The 22476-nt window shown below is 44.4% G+C and overlaps 1 protein-coding gene across 2 annotated transcripts in view; it reads left to right on the forward strand.

The window, feature by feature from the left end:
• Positions 1 to 22476, forward strand: part of sertad2b (SERTA domain containing 2b) — a 60384-nt gene that overhangs the window by 20542 nt on the left and 17366 nt on the right. The window contains exon 1 of one of the 2 annotated variants that reach the window (XM_083775755.1): positions 20688 to 20878. The exons of the other annotated variant lie outside the window; for it this stretch is intronic. The gene's annotated coding sequence lies outside the window, so the exon portion shown is untranslated. Of the gene's footprint in view, positions 1 to 20687; positions 20879 to 22476 lie in introns of those variants that run through there. 2 annotated transcript variants of the gene reach the window in all.

A 22476-nucleotide genomic window follows, 5' to 3' on the forward strand; every position in this document is an offset into this window, starting at 1 on the left:
ACATTGTAGTTTGACGAACACTTTTCCCCGGAGCCATATTAGTGCTTGGCCCGCCGGCAGCTTCGCTATCATCAACCAACGCAAAGGGATGCTTGTGCGTTAGGTGATACTTCAGACTTGAAGAACTCCTACAGTAAGCCATTTCTGCTTTGCACAGGGTGCAAACCACCTTGCTCTTGTCGAGGTTTCCATTGGGAAGCTTCCCCTGAAGCAAACCCGGGTTCACAGAGTCCTGCATGCTGACGTTTGATGTGGCACGCCGCACTGTTCATTAATTTCACCCGTGTCCGGTTAGGTTAGGATTTGTTACCGCCCCGCTCTCAGAGTAATTTATTTCACCTTGTCCCTGTTAGGTTAGGACTTCTCCCTCCCACAGAGTAATTCCGCCAGGTAAAACTATCAAAGTGAAATTCCTAGTTTGCTCGCTTTATGCAGTCAATGCAGACCCAGCTCCCAGACCCAACTTTGAGAATAGATTAATGGCGATAATTTTTTTGACGCGCGATAATATTCTCGCGTTAACGCAGCACGTTAACGCCGATAAGGGCCCAGCATTAATATATATATATATATATATATATATATACATATATATTACTAATCAAGAGCATGTTGTAATACGCCCAAGAAATTCCAGCATCAAGCTACTACAATGTCTTACATTCGAAAGAAACAAATTTAATTTAATAAAACATTTTGATTCCTATGTGTGGTTTCAGAGTAACATCTCAGGGGGTACCTCCACCTCCTTTATTGCCATTTGCCCCACAGGAATTCAAACCACCAACCTCGACCTCAGCGGCATTAGTTGCATGCTGTAGCCGTTCAGCTACAATAGTCCACACTGTTCTGGTACAAATAGTCAGTGGTGAAGTAGTGTTAGTGTACTCCACTACTACTTTAGTTAGTAGTTGCTTTGTAGATTTAGATTATTATTACAAAATCACTTCAACCCTATATACATTTCAGACTTTTCAAAAGCTTTGTATACATTTGAAATTTTGAAATGGGACATTCTGCATAAATTCTGGGACTTTTACTATGTATTTCTACATTGCAGTATCCAGTATTGATACTTTTACTTAAGTAAAGAATGTGAGTACTTTTTCCAATCCTGTCCTGTCTCCATGTCAACAATCTTTCAGTGTGTGTGTGTGTGTGTGTGTGTGTGTGTGTGTGTGTGTGTGTATATATTAATATTAATGTGTCCGTGCACTCTAATGTATGTATTTTGTGTAATGTGCATGTATAGCCTATATGTATAGCTTGCATGCATGCATTGGTGCCGGTGCATTTCTTTTCTGTCTTGTTTTGTGTGGACTTCTGTTCTTTTTTGTTTTTCACAAATATGTTATTTTTCTTGCTGCCTGCCAAGTGAGCTGTACACATTACACAAAGAGCTTGGTGTTTGACTGGGAGAAGTGGGTGGGTGGAGGAATGGATGGGTGTGGGTCCGCATGGACGGATGAATGGGGGTGATGGGTGGGGGGTGTCTGGAGGGGTTGGGACAGGGGACGGCTGGCTGGCTGGCTGGCTGGCGCGCTCGCGTGGTGGATGTTCCTTGGAGGGGCAATGGTGGGAGTATGGCTGTGTCCATGTGTGTGCATATGCTTGTCTGTGTGCGAGCGTGCGTGTGTACGCGAGCACTTGAGCGCGATTGCAGGTGGACTTCTGTGCACATACGTGCGTGCGCACACAGTGACACAGATGCTGCGTGTGCCTCTGTGTTCACATGCCTGTGTGTGTGTGTCTGTGTGTGTGTTCTCTCTCTCTCTCTCTCTCTCTCTCTCTCTCTCTCTCTGTTCTTTTGTTTTGTTCCCGGTTGCCGGGTGATGGGGGCTGAGGCATTGGGACCAGCTGCGAGGGCTGAAACCATTCACTTCCCTTCTGTTGGGGGAGACAGAGGGGTGGGCTGGTGGGGGCTAGGAGGGAGGAAGAGGGAGAGAGGCGGGAGTGTGCGGAAAAGTGAGCGTGCAAGACAGATTTCTTGAAGTGAGAGATAGAAAAAGGAGGACTCAGAGAGAGGTTATACCCTGGTCAACCGAAAGAGAGAGACAGAAAGAAAGAAGAATCAAGCGATTCAGAAAGAGAGAGACAATGGAAGAGAGAGAGAGAGAGAGAGAGAGGATAGAGAAAGCCCGTCCGGAGAGAGAGAGATGGAGAGAGGGAGAAACCATGGGACACAAACATCCGGTGAATCTAGCAGATCTGAGACCAGACTGAATCAAAACAAGCGCAGTTAGAACAGGAGGAGAGCTCATTGATTCAGCTGAAGGAACGTGTCATTCCAACAGATTTGTCTCTTGAAAAGATTTTTTGTCTGTTTCAACACTCAAAAGAGAGGGGTCAGGGGGATGAAGGATGAATTAGCCAAATAAATAGTAAAGAGAGAGAGAGGGAGATGGGAGGTGTGGTGGAGTCATAATAGAGCAGGCCGGATGGCTAGGGAGGAGCTGAGTCAGCCAGTCTGACTGACGCAAGCACGTTTACTCACACACACACACACACACGCACGCATGTACGTTCACACACACACACACACACACACACACACACACACACACACACACACACACACACACACACACACACACACACACACACACGCACACACACACACATTCAATAAACTACCAATTATCATTAATTATGAAGATTAAACTACCAGTTCTCAAGTGTACACTAGGTTGTCTTCGGATGAGCGTGAGCCCTCCAGCGGCGTGTCCGGTCATTTGGCTATATCTCTCCAGTACTGCCCCTGCATCGTTCTTTAGTAGGCCTATGTCCATGTCGGTATGGACGGTATGGCGTGGGATGCCCTCATGATCGAGGCCACGGTAGTTGTCTGGTTTTGACAGATTTTGGCACTGGGATGATATCAGAGAGACCATAATATCCGTCTCGTTGTTGTTCATGAGGCTATATGGTTGCAGATGCCCAGGATGGTGTTATCTAGAATCAGATCAGTGGTTTCCAACCAGTGGTCCGGGGACCACCAGTGGTCCTTGAGGGGGTTCTAGGTGGTCCCCAGCTATAAATGGAGAGTTGGTAACCAAATGGACCCTTATTAGACGAGCATGAAGTGAAACGTTTCATTTTACACACTTGAATAGAATTGTTTAGATCAATGTTTGCCTGTTATCTCTCCTATGGCACCACATCAATACAGCATTAGCCTCGGTACCAGGCTTTCATTTTTGTTGGTGCAAAAATTGAAAGCCTGGAGGAACGCATTGGCCGCTCTGGTCTAAAAGTGGGAGTCAACCCTTCCGGGTGGGCGTCGCTCCAAATGATGTGACGTAGCGCTGCACTAGGGGGGAGAGGAGGGGCCGGGGGTGACGGACAGATCGATCAGATCCAATCAGGGCGTGCGCAAATCTCAGCCGCGACCCGCCCCTCTAGACCAGAAACCTAACACGTTAGCTCAGGCTAATACAGCATTGAAATGTGGACAAAATCAAAAAGTTTTGGGCCTGCAAGGCTAAATCTCATCAAATGGTGGTCCATGACCTGATGAAGATCAACCAGATCGAATCATGGAAACGTTGTCAGACTAATAGACTAGATTGCGGTTCTTGACCTCCGACCCAACAATTTAACCCTGCTTTAGAGGGTCCACACCCCCGCAGAGAGTGCAGTGCCCGTTATCGAGTCATTCGGACCCGTGGTTGTCCAGAACTGCCAAAAAGGCCTCTGCCCGGGCTCTGGACCTAATCTGACATCATTCTGACATCTGCATATTACTCCATATTTGAGCATGCCTGACAAAGAATTCCATATATGATAGATAGATAGATAGATAGATAGATAGATAGATAGATAGATAGATAGATAGATAGATAGATAGATACTTTATTTGTCCTTTTGGAAATTTGTTTTGTGCACAGCAGTCATCAGGATATACATAAAACATGCAAACAAACAGATCACACAGTAAATAGACAATACAGAAACAGTGCCAACAGAAGGCCACCAGTCATAGTTCCAAGAGACATCACATCACACTTTATGCACGGAACTGAGATGGGACCTGCTTGTTCATAAGCCCTATACTTATGAGAACAAACGATCTTGAGGCCCTATAGCCTGCAGGGAAGGTACCATATACCGTCGCCCTGATGGTAAAAGATGGTATTGGCTGTGTAACGGGTGTGTGTTGTCCCTAGTAATAGCTTTCCCCTTCCTGAGTACCCGGGTCTCATACATTGAGGTCATACTCTCAAATCGTACCCCAGCTATTTTACTGGACACGCTGATGATTTTATGGAGTTTGTTCTTATTAACCAATGATAATGAGCCATACCATGAAACAAAACAAAATGTCAATGCACTCTCCACAAAGGATCGATGAAAAAGTGCCATGATATTTTTTTCAACGTTATACTGTCTCAGTCTGCGCATAAAATGCAGCCTCTGCTGACCTTTCTTGTAGATGGAATGAGTGTTGGAATTCCATGTCAGCTTGGAATCAATTGTTGTACCCAAGTACTTATATTCGTCCACAATCACTACCCCATCCCCACCAATGACTATTTCCTGGTGTGCATGGGCACCAGTCCAGTCCTAAGGTCCAATATGACCTCCTTAGTTTTTTTTATATTAAGCTGGAGGAAGTTACTCCTGCACCAACCGGCAAACTCGTCCACTGTTCTTCTATAGCTTATCTCATCATCCTCAATCATAGTCCAGTCATTATATGAAAAAACCTAGGACAAATTGCAACAGTAGCAAACTCAACTGATTTTGTATCCTCATTATGCCCTTAGTGAGGGAAAAAAAGTCCCAAGGAATCCCATCATGGGAAAGTTTTGAAAACGACCTATATATATTCATATCGAAAAATGCCTGTTATAACATAGTGGTGAATGGGGTTCAAAATTTTACTTTTAGATATCACTATAAAAACTCACAAGCTGATTACACACACAAAGACAAGAAAAAAAGTCAATCACAACTTAATTGAATTATTCTGTTTACTCATGCAAATCACACATTATCTTATTTGATATGCACCAATTAGCATACACGCCAGAACTAATCAAAACATTTGATAAAGACATTTTTTTCTTCTTGGAATATTAGTACATAGGCTCTGTGGAGCTCAGTCCACGAGGATGGGGCTCAAGGGTTTATGTCCGTGGGGATAGGTCCATGGAGATGGGGGCTCTGGTGTCTTGGCAGGGCAGGAGATAAGGCTGAGGGATGAACAGGAGACGGTTAGTAAGGACAGAGAAAAAAAATAAGGTAAAGTACAAAAATGGCTAGACTGGTCAAATAATTAAATCACTTACACAATACAACACTACACAATCTAATCTTCATCCTCATCACAGGCCATCTGTTTATAGACACACATCCCTTCTCTCCGAGTGTTGATACTAATGACCCTGTTCCACCAACACCTTGCCTACAAATGACACATTGTTCATTTGCCTCCATTTCCTGAAATGGATCAAATAAATGTACAAAATTAACAATGTTTGTAATACCTGTTAACTTTAATGTCAATATTAGGTCAGAGCTACAAACATAAAACATATCTTTCATGTAGTTGTTGACATTAACTTCAGCTGAGCACTTACTTGAACTTCAAACATCCATGTTAGGAACTGAGCCTGTTCTGGATGAGTAGATTATGGAAGTGGGAGAGATGAGGGTCCAGAAATCAAGAAAAGTACACTTGAATTTTTGTTTCATGTGCTCTGTGAATGAAAAATAAATATTTAGCATAATACTCATAGAATGATTTAGTCTTGTTAATAATGAGTGGCAGCGGTGGCCGAGTGGATTGCGGAGCGGGCTAGATATCGGAAGGTCGCCAGTTCGAATCAGCGGTCCGACACGTTAAAATTACCACCGTTGAAGTGCCCTTGGACAAGGCATTGAACCACTACCATGAAATGCTCCATGTGGGCCTGGCTGTAAACAAGTATCTGATGCTTAGTCCAGTTACCCTTGGTAAACTTGATTTACCAGAACGCATTTCTTCTTCTTCTACACAGCTGGTGTGCTCTGGGGTTCAAGCTAGGTTTTAAGCTAGCTATTTAATAGCTATAATTACCAATGTAATGACAATTTAAAAACAACAATAAACTTTAACATTACAATAAAGCAACATTTAACAATTGTATTAGGCTACTAGCATGATTGATTTGTTTAATAAATTGATTGATATTAATTTATATTGTGAAAGCTTCCACTGACAATAGCAGACCATCAAGCACAATGCGACAATGCATTGTGAGCTTGTCGATCAGCTATTGTCAGTGGAAGCTTTCCCCACAATTACAGAAAACAGAAACAACACTAGCATTCAGCCCTGAGTCCGGGTGGTGGTTAATGTAACATTTACTACAAGTCAAGAGAGTCAAGAGTCAAGAGTGATGCTGACACAGTTCAGTACACACAGTCATCAACATTATTTAAGCTATTCTGTACATTGCAATAACTATCACAGTAATGTTAGCTAGCATGGTTAATAGCTAACTGACTAAATCCTATATTAAACAATACTTTGAAATGTTCACATCTATAATGCTTATTATATGTTACTTGATGTATATATATATTTTTTTTTTACCTGCAAGGGTCTCTGACTTTAGAGGAAATGGATAAATATTTCAAAGCTGTTGGGATGGTTTACATGTCAGCCATCTTGATCTTGTTGTCAAGAAATACCAATTTATGCAATGACATTCCTGTTTAAGAACTCCCAGTGTGCAGACATGGGCAAATACACATATATTTGTACAGCATGCAAAACACTACATGATTCTTGCACAAAACTACATGGGCTTAACATAAATTTGGTATGTCTGTAGGGGAGGCTTGTAGGTACCCATGTAACCCATTACCATTAACATATATTGAGGTAGAAGGCCAAGGGACCATTTGAAAAATGGTGATGGCCATATTTCCCTCCCCAAAAAATCGTCTTAACTTTGAATAATTAGGTATGTAGCCCCCTTTCCAATGAGGTAACATGACATGGTTGGTCTCATTGGAAACCCGAGGTTGTCTAGAATCAAATGGTATCTTTACTTTTGAGCTACCTCAAAATTTGAACGCGTCACAATCTCTGAAAGACAGTGTCGTCAGTGATCCTGCCAGCAATCAAGTAGGTGTCATAGGGGTAACAAAACATTGAAAAAAAACACATTCCCCATGATGGGATTCCTTGGGACTTTTTTTCTCTCACTAAAGACATATTGAGGATACAAAATCAGTTGAGTTTACTACTGTTGCAATTTGTCCTAGGTTTAGCCTAATTCTGGCCTATAATGACTGGACTATCAGACCAACAATAGCTGTGTCGTCTGCGAATTTAACAATACAGGTGTTATCTGACTCACTCCTACAGTCGCTTGTGTACAGCGTGAACAATACCGGTGAAATCACGCTCCCTTGCGGAGCCCCCGTGTTGGTCGTAATGGGGAGAGATATTGCTTTATTCACCTTGACCTGTTGTACCCGCTCAGTCAGGAATGACTCCACCCACCTGATGATATTGGTGTTAACACCCATATCAAAGAGTTTCCTCATCAAAATATGAGGTCTCATTGTGTTAAACGCAGAGGAGAAGTCTACAAAGAGTACCCGAGCATATCGTTTCTTTTGAGGTTTATCTAGATGGTAGTAGATTTTATTAAGCATAAGAAGAAGAGCATCATCAGTGCCCCTCCCCTTTCTATATGCAAATTGCAAGGGGTCCATTTCATGTTGCACATTATTAAGGAGGTTATTTAAGATAATGCGCTCCAAGCTCTTTATTAACAATGTTGTCAAGGCATGGCCGATAGTCGTTAAGGACTTTGGGATTAGACATTTTCTGCACTGGAACTATAAGCGAGGTCTTCCACGCTTTTGGTATATAGTGTGTATCTAGCGATACCTGGAACATGTGTCTCAGTACAGGGCTGAGCTGCTCCCTACACTCCTTAAGCACATAACCCCTTATCCCATCGGGACCCGGTGCTTTGCGTGGGTTAATTCTATTGAGGGTTCTACGCACCTCCTCCTCTGTAATAGTAATTGACTCACTACTGCTGAATTGTTCCCTTAACAGATTGCGTTCAGTGGAAAAATCAGAAGTATCAAATCTGCCATAAAAGGTATTTAGCTCATTGGCAAAAGACATATCATCACTAGTGTTGATGACCTCTTTCTTTTCCTTTATTCCTACCATTGTATACAACCCCTTCCAGGCTTGACGTACATTGGTATCCCTCATTAGCCTCTCAATTTTAAGTTTGTAGTTATGTTTACATTCACTAGTTATCCGTTTGATCTCTTTCTGAATTAATTTCACTTGAACTAGATCCCCTTGTTCAAAAGCACGTTTTTTCCTATATAATGCTTCTTTAATTTCCTTATTCATCCATGGTTTGTCATTTGGAAACACTTTGATCCGTTTGGATGGTATAACGCTATTTATACAAAACTGTATGTATTGCGTTACAACAGAGTTAAGTTTATCAAGATCAGCACATGTGTCATTAAACATGTCCCATAAAGTGCAATCAAAACACCCCTTAAGACAGTCAAGTGACTCCTCACTCCACTTTAGAATGTCTTTCACTTCAGGTTTGCTTGTTTTGAGTCTCTGTTTGTAACGTGGGACCAGGTGGACCGCATTATGATCGGAGCTCCCGAGCTCAATTTTTCGGTGGCTACCGTACGCGTCCTTTATATTTCCAAAGCATAAATCAAGAGTCTTTTCACGTCTTGTTGGGCATGTCACGTATTGGTAGAAATTGGGCAGTGTCTGTTTAAGCGGACATCCGTTGAAGTCCCCCAGTATGAACTTGGGCGAGTCAGGAGAGATATTCTCCTGTTTGGATATTGTCTCATATATTACCCCCGCGGCCTCCTTCATATTCGCACGGGGATGAATATAGACCAGTGTAACGAAAATCTGACCAAATTCTCTTGGCAGGTAAAACGGTCTAAATGAGACAGAAAGAAGTTCGATGTCTTCTGAACAATAGGAGTCTCTCAGTGTGTAATCCCTGCACCACCGTTCATTCACAAAAATACACACTCCTCATCCCGTTTCTTTCTGCGTTACCTCAAGGTCTCGGTCAAGTCTAATAGGTTCACTGAACCCTGGAATACGGATGGAATCACTAACAATCGTGTCATTAAGCCACGTTTCAGTGAAACAAAGCAAGCAACTTTCCCTCCCCTGTTTGCGAGGAGTATTGTCGGCAGTGGTGGCCTTGAGCCGTGGCTGCGAACTCTCCACCGTACCCCTCCTCTTCGGCCCCTTTTCCGTGTTGGTGATCGGCGGCGATCTCTCTTCATGCATTCCTCCGGTACATTAAGTGGAAATTTGCCACGATCGCTGTATTCCCTCAGCTGACATAGCTGTTCATAGCCGTAGCGGAGAACCAGGTGGCCCCCCGTGGCGCTGTGTTCAGCGGTGTTTAATGTCAGCGTCCTCGGCAGCAGCAGGTAGATGGCTAGCCCCTCTCGGAACCCTCCATAAAGCTTTTCTGAAATTTTGATGAGTTTTATGTAGGGTCCCTGTTCATAACTATATTTTCGTATGGGAATTTTGGAACGCGGACATAAATATGCTCGCTAAGATCGTATCTGCGGCGTTTGACGGCCTTTTTTGTTTGAGTTATTCTGAATTCGTGAACTATAAGTACCTATACATCCCGCTGCGAATATCTCCTGTGGCGCGGAAGCCGTTAAGTATTTTTAATCTATGTTTGACCGATTTGGTCGCTTTGATTCTTCTTGTTTGTTTACCGTTTATTGTACCGCCTCCCAGTGTGCGGTTGGCTTGTGCGGCTACGTCCCTGCCTCTGATCTGCTCTGTCATAGCTATAGCGCCACTAGCTAGCCAGATAGGTGGTACAATGAGGTGTCAATAAACAAGGAAGGAAGAATCAAAGCGACCAAATCGGTCAAACAAAGTAAAAATACTTAACGGCTTCCGCGCCACAGGAGATATTCGCAGCGGCAGATTCAGAAGCCCTCACATGAAAAAAAGTCGTCAAAGAGCGCAGACAGGCCGTAAACACGTTGTTTATGTTTTATGTATGTCCGCGTACCAGGTGGCATGGTACTGCTGGAACAGGACCCCATGGTCTGTGTCGTCAAAAAGTCAGAAACTTCAGTACCATTGGGTTCTGCTTGGAGGGCTAGTAGATGGCATAAGCAGCAATATACACAACAATGGCTAGATGCATTGTAGCCAGATTTGGTTGTTCCAAATACAAGTAGTGGTTCTATGACCGGTGTCTACCTTGAGCAAAGTGCCCAGTGAACATAAGAAAAACAAATAACAAACAAATAAACAAACAATCCTGATGAGCTGCAGGCACCCGTCGCCACTGTGCAGCGCCGGACCAGCATATGGGCATAAAAGGGACACAGGCATAATAACTGGGTGGGGCATCCATTTACAACTTGCATCATTCCAAGATACACCTGATCACCTACACCTGATCACCCCTAGATCTCCATATGGAGCTGGCCTGTTCTGACATCACAATGATGTTCTGACGTCTGCATAGACTCCATATTTGGGCATGCCTGATAAAGAACTCCATATATGGGTATAAAAGGGACACAGACATAATAACTGGGTGTGGAATTCATTTCCAACATTGTTCCAAGTAGTCCAGTGCTTTCTACTGGTATAATAGGCTAATAGTACCTGTACTGATGACCATGTTTTAGGGTGCGGAAAAAAAATCACGGTATTCCATCTTTAACGCTTGATTACGTGATTGATCAGCCATTTCAGGTTAACTTTACAACTAAACTATTGCAACTATTTCCTTGTTTCATGACCTTTCAGTTCAGCTGCTTTCTCTTTGGCTGAAATGAACAAACTTCCTGTTTCCTCTCTCCCACACACACACACACACACACACACACACACACACACACACACACACACACACACACACACACACACACACACACACACACACACACACACACACACACACACACACACACACAGAGCGTTCCTTTCATTTCACTTTTACTATTAAACTACAGCTTCTTCCATGGAAACCTACTGGTAAGCAGACTTCATTCAGGAGAGAGAGAGATAGAGAGAGAGAGACTGGGAGGGGAAGAAATGTGAGAAAGTGTCACTTCATCTCTGTTTCTTTACTATTCTGTGGCCTGCTGTATCAACTGGATTTCCTGTAACTATATCTATAGCACTGAACACATATACATGTACATTACAACACATGGATTTGCGCACAGAGTAAGGCTGGTTGGTTGTCAGGGCAAGGTTGGGTGGTTGTCAGGTGAATGCTGGGAGGTTGTCAGGGCAAGGTTGGGTGGTTGTCAGGTGAATGCTATGGGAGGTTGTCGGGGCAAGGTTGGTTGGTTGTGGGTGACAGAGGAACACTGGGTGGTTGTCAGCGGAACGCTGGGTGGTTGTTGTATAGGAACCGAAGTTGTCACTAGTGTTGGCGTGTTTTGTGGAGTGTGTCCCTGGTGGACAGACCTATATCTGTGTCCTGATCTACTGACACAACACTGCTGAGTGCTCTCTCTGGAATGCGTCGCACTCACCAGCTCACTAAGGCCTCTGTGTGAGCCAGGGGAGGGAGGGAGGGACGGACAGACAGACAGACAGACAGAGGGACAGAGACTAGGAGTCAGGAGGGAATGAGAGACAGGGAACAGGAGAACAACACAACTTATTTTTCTTCCTATAAACCACCTGACTGTGTGTGTGTGTGTGTGTGGAGGTGTGGACCATGTGAGGAGACACGCCTCCCTAACCGCCCCCCTCTCTTTCTATCTCCTCCCCTCTGGTCTCTATCACTCCCTCCCTCCCTCTTTTCTCTTTCTATCTTTTAACCTGTCCCCTAGCTACACTCACAGTCTCTCTCTTTAACCTGTCCCCTAGCTATACTCACAGTCTCTCTCTCTTTAACCTGTCCCCTAGCTACACTCACAGTCTCTCTCTTTAACCTGTCCCCTAGCTCCACTCACAGTCTCTCTCTCTCTCTAACCTGTCCCCTAGCTCCACTCACAGTCTCTCTCTCTTTAACCTGTCCCCTAGCTATACTCACAGTCTCTCTCTCTCTAACCTGTCCCCTAGCTATACTCACAGTCTCTCTCTCTCTCTAACCTGTCCCCTAGCTCCACTCACAGTCTCTCTCTCTTTAACCTGTCCCCTAGCTATACTCACAGTCTCTCTCTCTAACCTGTCCCCTAGCTCCACTCACAGTCTCTTTAACCTGTCCCCTAGCTATACTCACAGTCTCTCTCTCTTTAACCTGTCCTCTAGCTCCACTCACATTTTCTCTCTCTTTAACCTGTCCCCTAGCTCCACTCACATTCTCTCTCTCTTTAACCTGTCCCCTAGCTCCACTCACAGTCTCTCTCTCTCTCTAACCTGTCCCCTAGCTCCACTCACATTCTCTCTCTCTTTAACCTGTCCCCTAGCTCCACTCACATTCTCTCTCTCTTTAACCTGTCCCCTAGCTATACTCACAGTCTCTCTCTCTTTAACCTGTCCCCTAGCTCCACTCACAGTCTCTCTCTCTAACCTGTCCCCTAGCTATACTCACAGTCTCTCTTTAACCTGTCCCCTAGCTCTACTCACAGTCTCTCTCTCTAACCTGTCCCCTAGCTATACTCACAGTCTCTCTTTAACCTGTCCCCTAGCTCTACTCACAGTCTCTCTCTCTAACCTGTCCCCTAGCTATACTCACAGTCTCTCTCTAACCTGTCCCCTAGCTCTACTCACAGTCTCTCTCTCTCTAACCTGTCCCCTAGCTATACTCACAGTCTCTCTCTAACCTGTCCCCTAGCTCTACTCACAGTCTCTCTCTCTAACCTGTCCCCTAGCTATACTCACAGTCTCTCTCTAACCTGTCCCCTAGCTCTACTCACAGTCTCTCTCTCTAACCTGTCCCCTAGCTATACTCACAGTCTCTCTTTAACCTGTCCCCTAGCTACACTCACAGTCTCTCTCTCGGTCTCATTCTGGCTTCACAGTTTACTTTCATCTTTTTCACTTTGTCTGTGTCTCTCGCTCTCATTCTTTCAGACCTTTCCTTCTGATACAGTCTCCCTTTTGCTCGCATCTTTCTGTCTCTGTCGTGCCACAGTTATTTCCCTATCTCTGTGATCATTCAAATATAGCTTACAGTATAAAACAATCGAATCGTGGGCGACCTTAACACTCCCACCTACAGCATTGAGCTATCTATGAATGTATATAATCTAGTCCACTGCATGGTTCCTAAACACTGGGTCGGGACCCATTTGTTGGTTGCGGAAACATTTTTATGGGTCCCTTATTTTTTGTTTCCTACACTTAGTTTTAAAATTATTATCTTGTCTGTGAAGAACAGGATTTTCATGAAACTTGGTGAAAATGTGGATCGAAAAGGTCACAATCAAGGTCAAAATATATATTTTAAGTGTGTGTGTGTGTGTGTGTGTGTGTGTGTGTGTGTGTGTGTGTGTGTGTGTGTGTGTGTGTGTGTGTGTGGGTGGGTGACATCACGCTGATGGGTACTGACATCACGTTGATGGGTACTGACATCACGTTGATGGGTACTGACATCACGTTGATGGGTACTGACATCACGTTGATGGGTACTGACATCACGTTGATGGGTACTGACATCACGTTGATGGGTACTGACATCACGCTGAAGGGTACTGACATCACGCTGAAGGGTACTGACATCACGCTGATGGGTACTGACATCACGTTGATGGGTACTGACATCACGTTGATGGGTACTGACATCACGTTGATGGGTACTGACATCACGTTGATGGGTACTGACATCACGCTGATGGGTACTGACATCACGTTGATGGGTACTGACATCACGCTGAAGGGTACTGACATCACGCTGAAGGGTACTGACATCACGCTGATGGGTACTGACATCACGTTGATGGGTACTGACATCACGCTGATGGGTACTGACATCACGTTGATGGGTACTGACATCACGCTGAAGGGTACTGACATCACGCTGAAGGGTACTGACATCACGCTGATGGGTACTGACATCACATTGATGGGTACTGACATCACGCTGATGGGTACTGACATCACGCTGATGGGTACTGACATCACGCTGATGGGTACTGACATCACGCTGATGGGTACTGACATCACGCTGATGGGTACTGACATCACGTTGATGGGTACTGACATCACGCTGAAGGGTACTGACATCACGCTGAAGGGTACTGACATCACACTGATGGGTACTGACATCACGTTGATGGGTACTGACATCACGCTGAAGGGTACTGACATCACGTTGATGGGTACTGACATCACGCTGATGGGTACTGACATCACGCTGATGGGTACTGACATCACGTTGATGGGTACTGACATCACGCTGATGGGTACTGACATCACGTTGATGGGTACTGACATCACGTTGAAGGGTACTGACATCACGTTGATGGGTACTGACATCACGCTGAAGGGTACTGCAGTTGTGAACTGAAATATCAAATGTGTAAATTGAGATCCAATCTGAATCTCAAGTTGCTTTTGTCAGCATTCTCCAAAGTACTGTGTGTGTGTGTGTGGGTGTGCGGTGTGCATGCGTACGCGCAAGTGTGTGTGTGCGTGTGTGTCTAGGCCAGTGTGTGAGTGTAGCATACTGTACATGCGTGCATGCGTAGACAGCGTGTCTACATTTGAAGCTGTGTCCTCCTGTGACACTTGAGAGGGTTTCCTATTCCTGAAGTGTGAACGTCTGTGTTTTTGTGAAGCATTTGAAGTTCTTCTCTGCTGTAACTAATGAGAGGAAAGGTGGAGGGTGACGAAAGTAGGAGCTTTCTATGTCCTACTGTGTGTCACAGTTTGGTGTGTGTGTGTGTGTGTGTGTGTGTGTGTGTGTGTGTGTGTGTGTGTGTGTGTGTGTGTGTGTGTGTGTGTGTGTGTGTGTGTGTGTGTGTGTGTGGTGAACAGATGAGGGTGGTTGAAGAAGAAGAAGGAGAGAGTGAACAAAAGAGAGACAGAGAGAGAGAGAGAGATAGAGAGAGAGATGAAAATGGGGAAAGAGGGGATGTGAGAGTGAAAGAATGGCAGAGATAATGGGAGAACGGAAGAAAGAGAATGCAGAGAGAGAGACAATGAGAAAAATGAGTGTCAGAGAGACAAAGAGAGAGAGACACACAGACAGAGAGAGAGAGAGGGGGGGTGAGCAAGAGAGAAAATGGGAGAGAGAGCAGCTGGGTGTGTGTGGTGTGTCACTCGGCCCCTCCCTGCCCTTCTGCCTGTCTGTTGTACCACACCCATGGCTCTCTCTCTCTCTCTCTCTCTCTCTCTCTCTCTCATGCACACACGCATGCACACCATACATGCCTACACACACACACACACACGCACGCACGGCACGCACGCACAACGTACACCACAACGTACACAACATAGCAATGTTTGCTCTTGGTGTCTTGTACTGGGTAATATTGTGTTAGCTAAAGCTGGTAGTCAGTGCAGCACTGCTCAAAATAGATTCATGGGAATTCAAGTTAGCTCGCTGTAGTAAACAAATGAATTCGGCGTAAGGACACCCTATGCCATCCATCAGCAAAACTAGTGTAAGCTGTAAGGTTGTTGTGCCTCTGTTTTGTGACGCCTTGTTTAGGGCTGTGAATCTCTGGGTGTCCCACGATTCGACTCGATTCCGATTCTTGGGGTGACGATTCGATTCAAATTCAATTCTCTATTCAAAATGATTCTCGATTCAATACATAGGTTTTCATCACAATATACTCCAGTCTTGAACTGAAGTGACTATATACAGTAACAGTAACTTGAAAGAACTGAAGTGACTATACTACAGTAACTTGAAAATGACTGAAGACATGTTTACTGTGATTAGGGTAAGCTTACATTTCATATCACAAACACCATGTAGTGAAAACTCCTGTAACTGTAACCAGAAAACAAAATCTAAATAATGTTTTTTTTAAAAACAAATTTTTTAATTTTTGGAAATTATTAATCGATTTTGAATCGTCCATAACGGGAATCGCGATTCTAATTCGAATCGATATTTTTTGGACACCCCTACTTGCAGTGTATATGTAACAACCATTTTATAAAAGCGTATGCATGGCCCGAGATCCTACTGTTATGACTATACTGTCAGAACTACTACTGTTACTGTCATGACAACATTTTGTACAAAGTTGCTGTAGGGCAGAAACCTTGTATCTCCATATTTCAACTTTTTATGTTTTGTCAGGAATTAATTCCCTAGTTCACTACTTTTTATTGTTTTTAAATTAATAATAAAAACATCTACGGTTTTGGACATAACAAGGTGTCTGCCGTGCAGACAGCAGCGATACGCGAGTGATAAATAAAGTCCCCTTGAATAATACGCTATTACTTGTAAAGTTTGATGTCATTAAAATATGCAGTGATGTCACGGCAAGTATAAATAGAACATGAGGTGTTGCGTGTTTAATTTTGGTGTCGGGCGTCACGCTGCAGCCTAGCATCCCATGGTGCAACATTGCATTAGATGGAAGCAACATGTGGCCTCCTGTTCTCCCAGGCCTGTGTGATGAGTCGTACTGGTGGACTCACCATGAGTCAGACACACATGCACATGCACATGCACATGCACATGCACATGCACATGCACATGCACATGCACATGCACATGCACATGCACATGCACATGCACATGCACATGCACATAGGCGGAGACACACATAAAGATATGTGTTGTATATGCATGCACATAGACATATAGATAGTATACAGACGGAAAACGAAACGGTTCTAGGGAGACTGCCCATGACGCCATTACTCTGACTACGTGGCTTCCATGTGCGGTTAGGGACAGGGTTAGAAATGCACGAGTCGGACCAACACGCCATCTTAATAATGAGCCGTCTGACTAATGACACGGCACGGAGAATATCACATTAGCATTATTCTCTCCCAATAGAGCACCGAAGTCTGGCATCACTGTCGCAGGAGTGCCATATACCCCTGGGTCACGGCGTTATGTTTTGTATTGGAGTTCCCATATAGAGGAATCTTAGATTCGCGTAACGCGTCATATACTGTATCAGAACCGTGTTCCAAAAATAAACAAACACTGGCGGTTTTACTCATATGGATATGAAGGATCAACTCAAAGTACTACTTCATCCAAAGAAAATAAAAAAGATATACCAAACACAGACGTTATAAAATGTAACTCAATATCATACACGACACAGAGTCACATACTGTACCTGACAAAAACACTGGGGTGGTTCGTTTATTTTTGGAACACAGTTCTTATGTGACACGATCTAAGATTTGGGATAGTGGGAATGAGTGACGTCAGCGCTTCGGTACTCTACACACAATCTATTTGTGTGTGTGTGTGTGTGTGTGTGTGTGTGTGTGTGTGTGTGTGTGTGTGTGTGTGTGTGTGTGTGTGTGTGTGTGTGTGTGTGTGTGTGTGTGTGTGTGTGTGTGTGTGTGTGAGGGTGTGTGTGTGTGTGTGAGGGTGTGTGTGTGTGTGTGTGTGTGTGTGTGTGTGTGCGTGTGTGCGTGCGTGCGCGCGCGCGTGCGCGCGTGCGCGCGTGCGTGTATTTGGCCAAGGTGAATGCCGAAGGGCTATGATGTGTGGGTGTCTGTGTGGACGGCATCAGAGGCAGAGAGAGAGAGAGAGAGAGAGGGAAAGAAAGATGTACATACGCAGTGTTCATTTAACTCCAAAGAGTGTACAAATGTAACGGGCCCGTTTTATTCCACTGGTACACTCTTCAGAGTCAAATATGTTACAGTGCAGAACCCATGCCATGGGTACACTGTACACACTGTGTACCCATGGGCACCGCAGGGGTACAGACAGTAAGTGAACACGGACAGGTAGGCGGACTGACAGAGAAGGAAGGTATAGGACAAAGATAGACACACAGTCTGATAGACAGACAGACAGACGGACGGGATGGGCAGACGGACACACCAGCATAAACCCCCAGAGAGAGGGCTAACAAAACAGCACATGGGAACCGGGCACTGCGACCCAATGTGTACCACACGGCGGTCAAAATGAACACAACGGACTCAACACATTCACATAAAGCCAAGCGAAATGAAAGCAGAGACAGTGCAGTGCAGAAAGGGAAGCAACGGAGAGGGAGAGAGGGGGTTGGAGGGTGGGTTCCATCCCGGGGTGTGGGATATGGGCCGGAGGAGCGTGCATGCTCTCTCTCCAGCCTGTGGTGCTACAGCCCTGCCCTCCCTGCTCACTGAGCCATTTCCTGTTTTCGACCTGAAAGCTTTATTTAGAGCCGTCCCATCCCTCCTCTTCTCTGCTCGCTGCCGCACGGCACGCCACACACTCATTCATGAGTCAACTCTCCACACACACACGCACACGCACGCACACGCACACACACACAGTGCACGACGGCGGCCACAAGCCAATGTTGTCCTCCTACTGTTTGTGGAGTTGTTCCTGCCGTAATATGAGGAGTTGTGACTGTGTGTTGTCGTCATTATGCGTCACGTGGCTCATTCTGGGGTCACACGGAGGTTGTCTGTGCAATGCATCGAGGTTCTTCTGACCCCTGTACTCTTCAGTGTTGGTTAACCACTGTCTTAGACCCTCTATACTTAGTAAAAGAGGCCAGAGATACAAGCTTGCATTGTGAGCTTGTAGATCTACTTTTTCGGAATAGGGATGCACGTGGTTAACCTGCTTTATGGATAAGAGAGTGTCAGCTATAGGTGCCGTACGATATCATGCCAAATGGTAATATCAGTGGTGGTGTGTGGAGGCGGTCTTTAAATGATTGTTTTTAGCTTCCCTCTGTCTATCTACCACTGTCCCTATTTTATACTTAAGGGTATTTTTAGCTTATCTACAAGCCTACAACACATTGTGGTGCAACGTGTTGTGAGCTTGTAGATCAGCTATATTTTGAAATGGGTTTTATGTGGTCAAAGTTCTTCTTCTAATACAGATAAGTTTTGTTGTGTTATTTAATAAATGTGGTCCCGATAGTGCTGTAGATTTGGATGTTGAAGTGGTTCAGATTGGTTTCATGTGCATGCGTGCATGTGTGTCAAATCTCACACACTGAGTTAACAGTAAAAGGGCGAAAAGGGCACAAACGGTCCGAACATGCCATTTTCCGGGCAGCGTACATGTATGCTCTCTCCATTATTCACCTGGGGTTATGTTTTATCTGGGTACTGAACCCTGGTGTCAACACTTGTTTGAGTCTACCAGACTGGATTGTGCCATCTGTTGTCATTAGCTATACACAATAAAATCATCAGGGTTAATCTAACTCTGAGAGTGTACAAGTGACAAGACACCGCGGGCATGGCACTACCTTGGGTCATCGTAAGTGACATGCGTGATGAGTCTAAAGTTGCTTGGTCGGACGGTTCTCGAAATACGTGAACTACTGTACAGAGATTTTGTGCGTTTATTGTAAGATAGCTTGAATACTGTGGCCACTATCACCCCAGGGCCCTTGGAAGTATCTGTTCTTTCCAGTAACCTTCGAGCCAGGATAAGAATGGCGACAGTTAATTTGCTCAGGATATAATATATAAAGTGGTAAAACACAATTTATAAACTCATGGCTATCATTTTGTGACCGTACTAATTTCAACTTTACACAAAGTTTGTGTAATGTCCAATACTACTGACTGGTTCTCAGCTAATGCTTCGAGACCCAATGGCGACTTATTGGCGAGTCACAATATTTTATATTTTGGTACTGACCCTGGTCAACACTGTACTGAACATAATAGATTAGAAGGAGATTTTATGTAACATTTGGCTTTGAATCCAATTCAATATAATTTGTGGCTGACTGCGTGACTATATAGGGTAGCTATAGGGTATAATGTGACACAACCTACTTGTGTGTGTGTGTGTGTGTGTGTGTGTGTGTGTGTGTGTGTGTGTGTGTGTGTGTGTGTGTGTGTGTGTGTGTGTGTGTGTGTGTGTGTGTGTGTGTGTGTGTGTGCGTGCGTGCGTGCGTGCGTGCGTGGGTCGGGCCAAACGCAGTCGACGCTTTTACGTCACTCCCCGGGGCAGCTGTGTGCAGGGCCATTGGCGGATGGCTTTTAGCCTTTTTATCATAATGGTTGAGTCTCAGCCTGAAACCCATAGCCCGAAGGTGCGCGTTGTGATTGGCTGGTTGGTTGTCAGGGCAACACGCAAGTTGACACACAAACGAGTTTACGCTGAAGAAAGTGCCGTACACATAGGGTAGTCATAGACAATCGGATTTAAATTAGTTTCATAACTTTCATTGATATTAGAGATAATTTTAGCATTCGGCCTTTAAACTCACTATGGCTATGGGGGACCAGATTATGCCACTGATAAGTTCATCAAGTTTTGCCTGAGTTATCTCCTCCAAATGCTCCAATAGTTTGCTATGTAGGCCTATTCAACAAATGCTAGCCAGCTATATCAGTTTACTTTACCATAGTAGCTACACCATATGGCTGTTTTCTGTTTAAACGGTAAAATACTCAGTTTTTTAACACACCTAGGTGTTAATTAACACAGCTGAATGAATGGAGGCATATTATGGAATCATATAAACGGTCGCCGTGACAACAAACCGGCCAATCGCTCTGACCCACCATCCCTCCGAGCCATGGGATGTAGAGACACGTTCTTTCATATAGTCGGGCAGTGGAGCAGTGCTGAGCAGCCAGAGCCTCATATCAGCGCCATTGTGTGACGGTGTGAGTTCCTCCGCTCACACAGGAGCAGTGCGGACGGATCGCTATTATTAACACTATTAATGGCGTTATTATCCCGCTATTATCACTGACACGGACTGTTTACAGTATCCCGACGTTTCTCCGATGTTTCTTTTCTCCCCAACTCCGGGGGTGGATCTCTATGTGTTGGTAAGACAAGCTTTTAATTTTAAGCTTTTTAGTGGAGGGAGGGGGGTTGGGGGGCAGAACAGACAGACATGATCGCAGGCATGAATTAAACCATAATATGAAGGATATGAAAGAGACCTTTTATTTATAATGAATAGAATGCCCGGGTCATTTCAGACCCAAATACCTATCGTTGACCGTAGAGCTCCAAAAAGTTATCAGTGTGTTGTCGCGATAATAAACAAGAGATGATCGATACTTGTCCAGGTATAATGTCACATCTATTACACCACACTCGACTTATTTTTTTTTTTCTTTTCCCTTTTCCCTTTTCCCTTTTTTTTTTTTTTTACTAATTTGATCCCTCTGTCTGACGAAAACTTAGGCGCCTGTAATAGGCGGGATCCAGTCAGAGGTAGCCTATACGTTTGGGCTTACCGTCGTCTTGATCATAGAAACCCGCTTAATCAAACTTTTGAACCAAAGAAATAAGGCTGAATTTGCTCGCTGTGGGGACACTTTGGGCTGCTGACTTGTGTGGTGGCTCTTGTTCTGCTCCTGCTGTTGTGGCGAGCGGAGGGTTTCTGCCATTTAAAGGGACTACTGTTTCGTAACGTGTTGCACCACAGCAACTCACACTAGTGTTGACAGTGGCGCTCTGCCTACTGTACTGATACTAGTGAATGTGACCCAAATGGTCTGGTGTGCTCTACAATGATTCATAGATGCACAGTAACACCCTCACTTGTCATTTTTCTTCATCAGTTCACCAATGGATAGACCACAGAGGATTTTACTTTACTGTGTAGCACTAGCTTGTGAGACAACATTACTTAAGTATAGAGAGATATGCTACGTTTTTAACATAATATTGTAATTTTTTAAAACAGTATTGTCGTTATCATTGTGCATTAAGGGAACCTGTAGTCACAGCCTACATTAGAGATACTGCATGAACTATTTTGATAATGTGGTGTCAATTTGCATACTGCAATAAGTTGGACAGGCCAAGTTTCTGCTGCTACAGTATTGCTCATCTCACTTTGTCACTGCACAAGTTTGATACATTGTTCAAGAAGTTGGATAATGCCATGAGTTTGACACTTACTTATTATGTAACACATTGGATACTGTGGTTTAAGTTTGATACTGCAGTATATTTGATATTTCAGTTGCAAGTTGTGTAATGTTAATGTTGAATATAGGCTACTACACATGCTGTTTGACACATGACGCACCTCACACATTCAATTCTGCAGTTGAATGCTGCAGTTATAACTTAAGCATTGCAATATTACGTTAAAAAATGTCTCTCCGCACAACCTTGATATTTTGGTTCAATAGAGTACTCATTTAGGCAGTACTTAGTTGTATAATACCAACCACAAAAGCTGTTGACATGGTTCAGACGTATAGACTGGACGTTGGCTGGTTCCTGATGTATAGACTGGACGTTGGCTGGTTCCTGACGTACAGACTGGACGTTGGCTGGTTCCTGGTGTTGACATGGTTCAGACGTACAGACTGGATGTTGGCTGGTTCCTGACGTACAGACTGGACGTTGGCTGGTTCCTGGTGTTGACATGGTTCAGACGTACAGACTGGACGTTGGCTGGTTC

The sequence above is a fragment of the Protomyctophum parallelum genome, assembly GCF_964188405.1.
Source record: "Protomyctophum parallelum genome assembly, chromosome: 10".
Classification (NCBI taxonomy): Eukaryota; Metazoa; Chordata; class Actinopteri; order Myctophiformes; family Myctophidae; genus Protomyctophum; species Protomyctophum parallelum.